At 42.7% G+C, this 10861-nt stretch overlaps 1 long non-coding RNA gene across 2 annotated transcripts; it reads right to left on the bottom strand.

Annotated features, from left to right (window-relative positions):
* Window positions 1–6026: 6026 nt before the first annotated feature.
* LOC139177122 (uncharacterized) lies at window positions 6027–10565 on the bottom strand. 2 transcript variants are annotated; one of them, XR_011561565.1, is made up of 4 exons: window positions 10444–10565; window positions 9614–9724; window positions 7939–8021; window positions 6027–6809 (listed from the first exon to the last, which is right to left on the bottom strand). It is a non-coding gene; the product is annotated as an uncharacterized lncRNA (long non-coding RNA). The 2 variants fall into 2 exon arrangements; XR_011561564.1 differs by lacking the exon at window positions 10444–10565 and adding an exon at window positions 9928–10009.
* Window positions 10566–10861: the final 296 nt, after the last annotated feature.

The following is a 10861-nucleotide window of genomic DNA, read 5'->3' as shown; positions in this document are numbered from 1 at the left end:
TTGCATGTGTTGGAGATGAATTCCTTGTGGGTATCCTCATTTGGAAACCTTTACTTTTCCCAATCTGAAGATGGACTTTTTCTGTCATTTAGGATTTCCCTTGCTGTGCAAACCCTTAAGGTCGATGAGGTCCCTTCTGTTCACTTCCATTTTATGTCTCATTACTCTCAAAGGTGGATCCAGCAATAACTGGCTGTGATTTATGTCAAAATGCGTTCTGCATGTATTTTTCTCAAGAGGTAGAGAGTAATCACCCCTCCAATGACATCGTCAATCCATCTGGAATTCCTTTTTCTTTATGAGGTTAGGCAGAGTGGTAATGTCATTCTCTTTTCACTATTTAAGGAACTTCCACGCTATCCTGCGTACTGACCGTTAACAATTTAACAATGCCGGCATCAGTACAGGAGGGGTCCCTTTTCTCCGTTTATTGTTTGTAGACTTTTTGACAAAGGCCATTCTTACCGGTGTGAACTGATATGTGATTGTAGTTTTGACTTTCATTACTGCAAGATTTCATGATTTTGAAATCCTTTAAAAAAAAACAAAAACAAAAAACGGTATGAGTAAAACTGAACTCCCGAGTTTGGCTTTTGACAGTCTGCTCTGTTTTGACTTCTTTTCCAGGACATTTGTTGAGGACACGTGTCTTTTCCTTGCATTCCCGCAGGGCTGGTGAAGAGTAAGTGCTCATGTGAAAGAAAGGAAAGAGAAGTCACTCAGTCGTGTCCCACTCATTGCGACCCCGTGGACTGTAGCCTACCTGGCTTTTCCGTCCCTAGGATTCTCCAAGCAAGAATACTGGAGTGGGCTGCCATTTCCTTCTCCAGGGGATCTTCCCGACCTAGGGATCCAATCCGGGTCTCCCGCAATGGAGGCAGACGCTTTAACCTCTGAGCCACCAGCGAATAGGCGCATAAGCACATGTGCAGGTAGGCACAGCCTTTTCTGTTGTTCTTACCAAAAATGGCCACAAGGCGGTAGCATTTCTCATGCGACACACTTTTGCTGGGGGATCATGGTAACAACTTTAATCGGTGTGGAGTTGCTTACTGTTGTTTATCTGTTTAAACTTTACAGGAATTTGATTCAGCTCTACATAGACGTATATCTATTCTTTGCTTTTAAGGGGACTTTTTCCAATAAGTCTTTCAGTGTATTCCGTAGACTTCCCTGTGCTCTTCAGGAGGCCCTTGTGGATTATCTGTCTGACAATAAGTAGTGTGTTAAGGTGTTAATCCCAACCTCTTAATGTCCCACTTCCCCTATGTATTTTTTTCAGATAATCATAAGTTGGTTTTCTAAGTCTGTGAGTTTCTCTTAACAAAGTTCATTTTAATGAATTCATAGATCCCACCTGTAAGTGATATCCCCCCTCTGATGGACTTCACTGTGTATGACGAGTCTCTCGGTCCATCTGTGCTGCTTCCAAGGTGTTTTTCCTTCTTTTTGATGACTGGGTGTATTCCAGTGTCTACACGGATACTAGTTACTCGTCATTTCTCTATTGACGGACGTTTTGATTGACGCTCTGCTTTGGATGTTATGGTGGCTCAGTGGTAAAGCATCCACCTGCAATGCAGGAGACTCAGGTTTGATTCCTGGGTTGGCAACATCCACTGGAGGAGGGCATGACAACACGCTCCAGTATTCTTGCCAGGAGAAGCCCATGGACAGAGGGGCCTGGTGGGCTACAGTCCACAGGGGTTGCAGTGAGTCAGACGCGACTGAGCAACTAACACTTTCACTTTTGCTGTCTTGAATATTGTCAATCGTGCTGCCCTGAATATAAGGGAACAAGTATCATCTTAAATTATGATTTTCTCCGGATCTGAGGCAAGGGATGGGCTTGCCAGAGAGACTGGTAACTCTGCATTTAGTGGTTTAAGAATCTCCATACTGTTTTCCTTTGTGACCTGACTGCCCATTGACATCCCTGCCCCCAGTGTAGAAGAATCCCCTCTTCTCAGCAACGTTTACTCTTTGTTTCTCTTTTGGAGGATGGCCATTCTGCCCTGTGTGAGGGGGCTGGCGCTTGCAGCTTTGATTGGTACTCATCTAACAGTGATGCTGAGCATCTTTTATGTGCGCTATGCCCTTCTGGATGCCTTCTTAGTGAAATATTCATTTCGATCTTTGGCATCATATTCTGTTGGGTTGGTTTTTTTTTTTTTTTAATTATTCTTTTCATTGAGCTTTATGAGCTGTCTGCCTGTTTTCTAGATAAATCCTGAGTTTTTATTTTTGGTTGCAAACTGCTTTTTTTCCTATGCTTCATGTTGCCTTTCTTTTTTTAGGGTTTTCCTTGCGGTGCAATAGCTTTTAGGTTACTGAGGTCCCTTTTGCTGAGTTAGGTCTTATTGTTCATTATTCTAAGAGTGGATCCAAAAACAACTTGCTGCCATTTCTGTCAAAGTGTGTTCTGCCTATATTTTCCTCAAGAGCTTTCAGAGTAATCTTCCCTTCTTTTAGTTCTTTAATCGATTTGGAGTTTCTTTTCCTGTATGGGGTTAGGGAGTGTTGTAATTTCATTTGCTTTGCACTGGTTTAAGGAACCTCCATTCTCTCCTTTGAGCTGGCTGTTAGCAGTTTACATTCCCAGCATCAAGGCAGGATAGTGGCTTTTCCTCCAAAACTTCTCCACTATTTATTGTCTGTAGACTTTTTGACAAAGGCCATTCTGACAGGCTTGTGAAGACTTCTAGTTCTAGTTTTGATTGTCATTTCTCTAATACTTAGTGATGTGAGCATCTTTTCATGTACTTTATGGCCATCTGGATGCCTATTTGGGAGAAATATCCATTTAGATCTTTGGTGCATTTTTAAATTTTTTTAATTGAACAACATGAGTTGTTTGCATGTCTGGGGGATGCATTCCTTACTTTTTCCTTGCTTGCAAACATTGGTGTTTTTTTTTTTTTCCTGAGGATTATCTTTGTTTTCCTTTAGGGTTTCCCTATGCACCTAACAGAAGCAGAAGACATTAAGAAGAAGTGGCAAGAATACATAGGACTGCTATATAAAAAAGATCTTCATGACCCAGATAATCACGATGGTGTGATCACTCACCTAGAGCCAGACATCCTGGAGTGGGACGTCAAGTGGGCCTTAGGAAGAAGCATCACTACAAACAAAGCTAGTGGAGGAGATGGAATTTCAGTTGAGCTTTTTCAAATCCTAAAAGATGATGCTGTGAAAGTGCTGCACTCAATATGCCAGCAAATTTGAATAACTCAGCAATGGCCACAGGACTGGAAAAGGTCCATTTTCATTCCAATCCTAAAGAAAGGCAATGCCAAAGAATGTTCAAACTACTCCACAATTGCACTCATCTCACAGGCTAGCAAAGTCATGATCAAAATTCTCCAAGCCAGGCTTCAACAGTACATGAACCATGAACTTCCAAATGTTCAAGCTGGATTTAGAAAAGGCAGAGGAACCAGAGATCAAATTGCTAACATCCACTGGATCATCAAAAAAGCAAGAGAGTTCCAGAAAAACATCTGCTAAGTCGCCTCAGTCGTGTCCGACTCTGTGCGACCCAATGGACGGCAGCCCACCAGGCTTCCCCGTCTCTGGGATTCTCCAGGCAAGAACACTGGAGTGGGTTGCCATTTCCTTCTCCAATGCATGAAAGTGAAAAGTGAAAGTGAAGTCACTCAGTCATGTCCGACTCTTTGCGACCCCATGGACTGTAGCTTAACAGGCTCCTCTGTCCATGGATATTCCAGGCAAGAGTGCTGGAGTGGGGAGCCATTGCCTTCTCCTGGGAGAACATTATACAGAGCCATCAAATCCTTCAGATACTTTTAAGATCCCCTGTTAGTAGTTTAGCCAAATCTACTAAAATCACACAGCAATGAGCCCTTTACTTTTTCCTAATAGTATGATCACAAAGCACTGAAGAAAAAATTACTGTGATTGAAACAAAGCAATGCATAATGACCGAAGACAAATGTGTTCAGTTATTCTTTTAAAATCTAACAGTTGTTAATATTGTTTTAAAAACATCTTCAGGTTTTAGATTTAAATCTCTTACACAAAATTGATGATTCTATTATGTCAGAGATGGATTAGAAAAATGCAATAATTTAGTGCCTACATCCACTATGTCAAAGCCTTTGACTGTGTGGATCACAACAAACTGTGGGAAATTCTTCAAGAGATGGGAATACCACACCACCTGATCTGCTTCTTGAGAAATCTATATGGAAGTCAAGAAGCAATAGTTAGAACTGGACATGGAACGACAGGCTGGTACCAAATTCGGAAAGGAGTACATCAAGGCTGTATATTGTCACCCTGCTTATTTAACTTAGATGCAGAGTACATCATGAGAAATGCTGGGCTAGATGAAGCACAAGCTGGAATCAAGATTTTCAGGAAAAATATCAATAACCTCAGATATGCAGATGACACCACCCTTATGGCAGAAAGCAAAGAAGAACTAAAGAGCCTCTTGATGAAAGTGAAAGATGAGGGTGAAAAAGTTGGCTTAAAACTCAACATTCAGAAAACTAAGATCGTGGCATCTGGTCCCATCACTTCATGGCAAATAGATGGTGAAACAGTGGAAACAGTGACAGACTTTATTTTCCTAGGCTCCAAAATCACTGCAGATGGTGACTGCAGCCATGAGATTAAAAAATGCTTACTCCTTGGAAGAAAAGCTATGACCAACCCAGACAGCATATTAAAAAGCAGAGACGTTACTTTGCCAACAAAGGTCCATCTAGTCAAAGGTATGGTTTTTCCAGTAGTCATGTATAGATGTGAGAGCTGGACCATAAAGCAAGCTGAGCTCCGAAGAATTGATTCTTTGGAACTGTGGTATTGGAGAAGACTCTTGAGAGTCCCTTGGACTGCAAGGAGATCCAACCAGTCCATCCTTAAGGAAATCAGTCCTGAATACTCATTGGAAGGACTGATAGTAATGCCAAAACTCCAATACTTTGGCCATCTGATGTGAAGAACTGACTCACTTGAAAACACCCTGATGCTGGGCAAGATTGAAGGCAGAAGGAGAAGGGGACAACAGAGGATAAGATGGTTGGATGGCATCCACGGACATGAGTGTGAGCAAGCTCTGGGAGTTGGTCATGAACAGGGAAGCCTGGCGTGCTGCAGTCCATGGGGTTGCAAAGAGACAGACATGACTTAGCGACTGAACTGAACTGATTGAATACACTGCTGCTGCTGCTAAGTCGCTTCAGTCGTGTCTGACTCTGTGTGACCCCATAGATGGCAGCCCACCAGGCTCCCTGGGATTCTCCAGGCAAGAACACTGGAGTGGGTTGCTATTTCCTTCTCCAATGTATGAAAGTGAAAAGTGAAAAGTGAAAGTGAAGTCGCTCAGTCGTGTCCGACTTAGCGACCCCATGGACTGCAGCCTACCAGGCTCCTCTGTCCATGGATTTTCCAGGCAAGAGTACTGGAGTGGGGTGCCATTGCCTTCTCCAACTGAATACACTGAAAGAACCTATATGGGAAAAGACCTCCTCCCTCCAAAATAGATATATGTTCATGTATACCAAAACCAGGTTCCTGTACCTAAAACAAACACAACATCGGAAATCAACTCTACTTCAATAGAAAATAAACTCTAAACCAAAACAAAAACCACAGCTGGAGCAGGGAGAAATGCTGCCCCTTCTGGCCACTTTAGTATCAGCCACTGAAAAACCTCTGCTCTTGGGACACTTATCCACCTGCTACGTGGGAGACCTGGGTTCGACCCCTGGGTTGGGAAGATCCCCTTAAGAAGGGGACAGCTACCCACTCCAGGATTCTGGCCTGGAGAATTCCATGGACTGTATAGTCCATGGGGTCGCAAAGAGTCAGACACGACTGAGCGACTTTCACTTTCACTTGGACACTTGTTTTCACCAGGCCTGCGAGAATGTAAGGGAAAAAACACCTGTCCTCAACAAATGTCCTCAAGCAGGTCCTGGAAAAAGAATTCAAAAGAGGGCAGACGACAAGAGGGCAATCTCCACAGGTCAGTTTTACACTGTTTTGTTGTTATTTTATTTTAAATCATATGAAAAGCCTCCACACACTAAAATCTTACAGAAATGCAAATCAAAACTACAATGAGGAATCACCTCACACTGGTCAAAATGACCTTTGTCAAAAAGTCCACAAACAATAAAGGCTGGTAGGTTTTGGAGAAAAGGGAATTCTCTTGCACTGATGTTGTCAATGTAAATTGTTAAAAGTCCATACAGAGCAGAGGGTGGAGCCTCCTTAAACAAGAGAACAGTGAATGAAATTACAACACTCCCTATCCCCCTACAGAAAAAAATAACTTCAAAATGACTAAAGAGCTAAACGGAGGGACAATTACTCTAAACCTCTTGAGGGATTTATAGGGAAAACACACTTTGACATAAACGGCAGCAAGCCCTTTTGGATCCATTGCAGGAAGGGGGACCCCTCCCAGGGAACGAAACTGGGCTCTTGTCAAACACTCGGAAATGAATTGTTTGAGGAGACACATGCGCTGACAAAGCAAGAGATTTTCTTGGGAAAGGGCACCCGGCTGGAGAGCAGGAGGGTAAGGGAACCCAGGAGAGCAGCTCTGTCACATGGCTTGTGGTGTTATGGTGATGGGATTAGTTTCCGGGTTGTCTTTAGCCAATCATTCTGACCCAGAGTCCTTCCTGGTGGTGCACGCCTTGTTCAGCCAAGATGGATGCCAGGGAGAAGGATTCTGGGATGTGGTCAGATATGTGGTGTCTCCTTTTGACCTTTACCGAATTCTTCTGGTTGGTGGTGGCTTATAAGTTCCATGTTCTTACCAGGACCTCCTGTCGGAAAACAATTCATGCAAATAGTTACTATGGTGCCTGGCCAGGGTGGGTGGTTTCAGTCAGCATGCTTCTCCTAACAGATCCACTTTTAAATAATGAAAAATTAAACAAAACTCAACAAAAGAGCCTCTAACCTCAAAAGCTTTTGCATTGCAAGGGAAACCGTAAACCAAACTTAAAAAAACCTGGGAATGAGGGGGAAAAAAATGTTTGCAACTGAATTTAGAAACAAGAAATTTCTCTCCAAAACATGCAATCAGCTCATGCAGCTCAATACCAAAAAAACAACCAACCCAGCAGAAAAATGGGGCAAAGATCTAAATGGACGTTTGTCCAAAGAAGGCATCCAGGTGGCCATAAAGCACCAAAAAAGATGCTCAGCATCACTAGTTACTGGAGAAATGCAAATCAAAATGGCAACAAGGTATCACCTCACACCCCTCAGAATGTCCATCTTCTCAAAGATCTACAAAGATTAAATGTTGCTGAAGGCGAGGGGAACAGGGAATCCTACACTTTGGGCCGGAAAGTAAATGGGTGGTGTGCAGCCATGAAGTAAAACAGTATGGAGGTTCCTTTAAATATTAACTATAGAGTTACCACATGATCTGGCAAGCCCACTCCTTGCCTTAGATCCGGAAGGAAGATTAATTTTATATGACACGTGCATCCCTCTTTTCAGGGCAGCCCTATTGACAATATCAAAGACACAGCATCAACCAAAATGTCCATCCATAGACAAATGAAGAGTAACTACTCCTCTGTACACTGGAATACACTCAGCCCTCAAAAAGAACGAAAATACACCATTGGCCGCAGCGTGGATGGACCAAGAGGTTTATCATATTGGGTGAAGTCTGTCAGAGAGGCAAAGAGAAATGTCTGGTCACTTACAGGTGGAATCTGTCATTTCATTCAAACGAACTAATTTATAAACAGAAACAAACTCACAGGCTTAGAAAACCCACTTATAGTTATTTTTTATTTTTTAAAAAGGTAGGGGAAGGGAGACATTAAGAGGTTGGGATTAACATACACATAGTACTGGGAGGCCTGGCGTGCTGCGATTCATGGGGTCGCAAAGAGTCGGACACAACTGAGCGACTGAACTGAACTGAGTACTTACCAACTAGAGAATCCAAAAGGACCTAGTGACTAGCACACAGAAGTCTACGGAACACATGGAAGGAACCGATATGGGAAAAGAATCTGAAAAAAACCAGATAAACGTTCATATATAACTAAATCAAGTTCCTGTATACCTATAACAAACACAACGTTGGAAATCAGCTCTTCTCCAATAGAAAACAGACGCTAAATTGCAAAAGAAAAACAGTGGAGCATTAAGAAGTGCTGCCGCCTTGTGGCCACTGTTGGTAACAACAACTGAAAAACCTGTTCTCATAGGCACTTAATATTCACCACGTCTGTGGGGCTGTCAGTAAAATACACCAGCCCTCAACAAATGTCCCTGGGTTGGTAACGGAGAAAGAACTCAAAACAGAGCAGACTGTCAAGAGGACGATCTCGGGAGGTCAGTTTGACTCTCACTGTTTTCTAAAAAATCACATGGACATATTTCAACATTGTGAAATCTTAAGAGAAATGCAAATCAAAACTACAATGAGGTATCACCTCACACAGGTTAGAATGGACATCGGCAAAAGGTCTAAAACCAATAAATGCTGGGGAGGTTGTGGAGAGAAGGGAACCCTCCTACAGTGGTGCTGGCAATGTCGATTGTTAACAGCCAGCACACAGAACAGTGAGGAGGTTTCTCAAGTAAAAAGTGAATGAAATTAAAACACTCCAGAGAGAAAAAGAAACTCCACATTGATTAAAGAGCTGAATAGACGGCCAGTAATCCAAATCTCTTGAGGAAAATATAGGTGTAATATGCTTGGACAGAAATCACAACTGTTTTTGGTCTACCTCTTAGAGTAATGGAAAACTAAACTAAACAAATGGGGCCTCGTTGACTTTAAAAGCATTTGCTCAGCAAGGGGAGCCATAAACAGGAAAAAAAAAGAAAAGAAAAGAAAGCCCTCAGAATGGTAAAAATTAAGTGAATTTACTTGTTGAATATTAAGTGCCCATCAGCACGGTTTTTCAAGTTGTTGTTATGAATGCACTTGAATCATCCAGAAACATCCCCCTCCCCAGTCCCTGGAAAAATTGCCTTCCACAAATCCAGTCCCCAAAATGCTGGAGACTGCTGCTCTATAGCATAACAATAAGAATATATCTAACAGAACTGACCACTACAGTAAAAACTGACTACATATTAAACTTGTTTTTTAAGTTTTCAAAAACAGCAAGATCTTTCTTATATAGAGCTCCAACATAAATACAAATTAGAATACAAAACATTTTTCAACATGAACTAATTAGGTTTTTGGGGGGAAAAGTCCACAAAGAAAACAGCACTTTACTGTTACTTATTTCTAGACAAATTCAGGTTCTGTGGGTATTATTTTAGCCCTGTATTACATGCTTTGTCTCTATTTACTGACAATGAGAAGTTTGGAGGTTTTTCCCCTAATATTTAAAATAAATAGCATTTTCTGTAAAGGAAAATTAACAAGTTAACTTGTTAACAAATTAACTTTATACTTAACAAGCTAACTTTATTCTTCAAGGAACTATAATAAGAGAAGAAATGAGCCTGAAGTTAGCAGAAGGAAAGGAATACTAAAAATCAGAGCAGAAGTGAATGAAATAAAGACCAGAGAACTAATAAAACAGATCAGTGAAACCAAGAGTTTTTTTTCTCTTTCAGAAGAAAATGTTTCATTACTTACCACTGGTAGGGACATGGAGGAGGGCAACCTTCCGTCAGGCACCTAAGACTTTCAGCACCTCACTTCCATCCTGTCTTCTGTTCCTCTCTAGATCCAGCTGAATTAATTGCCCTCGAAAAAGCAAGAAACACGTTTTGGTTTCATCCCAGCAATTCACGTTCTCCCTCCTCCTGGAACCCCCCTCCCACCACTTCACTCTCCTCGCTCCTTCTCCCACTCCAGCCCAGCGGGCTTCACTTGCCCAGACACACCTGCTGGTCACCCTCAATCAGCATGACCAAGCTGCCCTGTTAGTGTCAAAACAAAATTCATACTTTGTTTTGTTTTTTACTCCTTTCTCCCCTGTCTTCCTAATACGCTGAGAGCCATGTGAGGACGAACACTGCTCTCCTTACCCGCTCACAGATGCTCTGCCCTCTGTGTCTGCACACAGGGGGCCCCCCTCCTTCTCTTCCCCAGCATCTCCCACAACAGAGGAAATACAGACGTTCATTCATTCTGAGTTCTCCTCTGAATTATAATTACCTGCAAATTCCCAGGGACTCCAGAAAGCTAGGTTTTATATGGTACCTTCAATAAATCCCATAAAACCTTTTATGTTAGCAAAAAAAAAAATTGCACTTGAATTTTTGCTCAGTAAAGCCCCACTGGAAACCCCACGCTCTGCTCCCCATCATCCCTCCATCCAGCCGGAGCCGAGGTGTGGTCAGCAGGGCAGGGTCAGCACGTGTCCTGCCCAATGTCAGTGCACAAACACAGCTCCAATGTTCTCTCCTGTTGGAGACCCCCTCTGTTTTTTGCTCAGCAGTGGAGCATTAAGAAGCACTCACCTGACTCTGGCTCTTTGCTCCAGAGTTCTGTGCAGGTAAGAGTTACTCAGGATGGACCAGGGGCTCCTGAGTCTGTAGTTACAGGGACTGGGTCCTGAGATGTGCTCTGCCCACAGAGACACCATTACCACACCAGCTGCAGCATCAGAGACAACAGCAGCATCTGCACGGAGCATCTGCTGCATCTCCAATGAGAAGCAAATGTTTTCCTGGGCACAGTCCTCCTCCTCCTCAGATCAGAAGAGAAAGACAGAGGCAGAGAGAGAGAGACAGAGTGAAACACAGAGAGAGAAACAGAAACAGAGAGATACAGTGAGAGACACACACAGAGAAAGAGACAGAGTCAGGCAGAGAGTGTGTGTGTGTGTGTTTCTTACACAAAGTAGCCTGCCAGGCTCCTCTGTCTGTGTGACCCCAT

This window comes from Bos indicus, chromosome 18, assembly GCF_029378745.1.
Source record: "Bos indicus isolate NIAB-ARS_2022 breed Sahiwal x Tharparkar chromosome 18, NIAB-ARS_B.indTharparkar_mat_pri_1.0, whole genome shotgun sequence".
Classification (NCBI taxonomy): Eukaryota; Metazoa; Chordata; class Mammalia; order Artiodactyla; family Bovidae; genus Bos; species Bos indicus.
The sequence above is the reverse complement of the archived record's forward strand: the minus strand, read 5'-3'. Positions and strand labels throughout refer to the sequence as shown.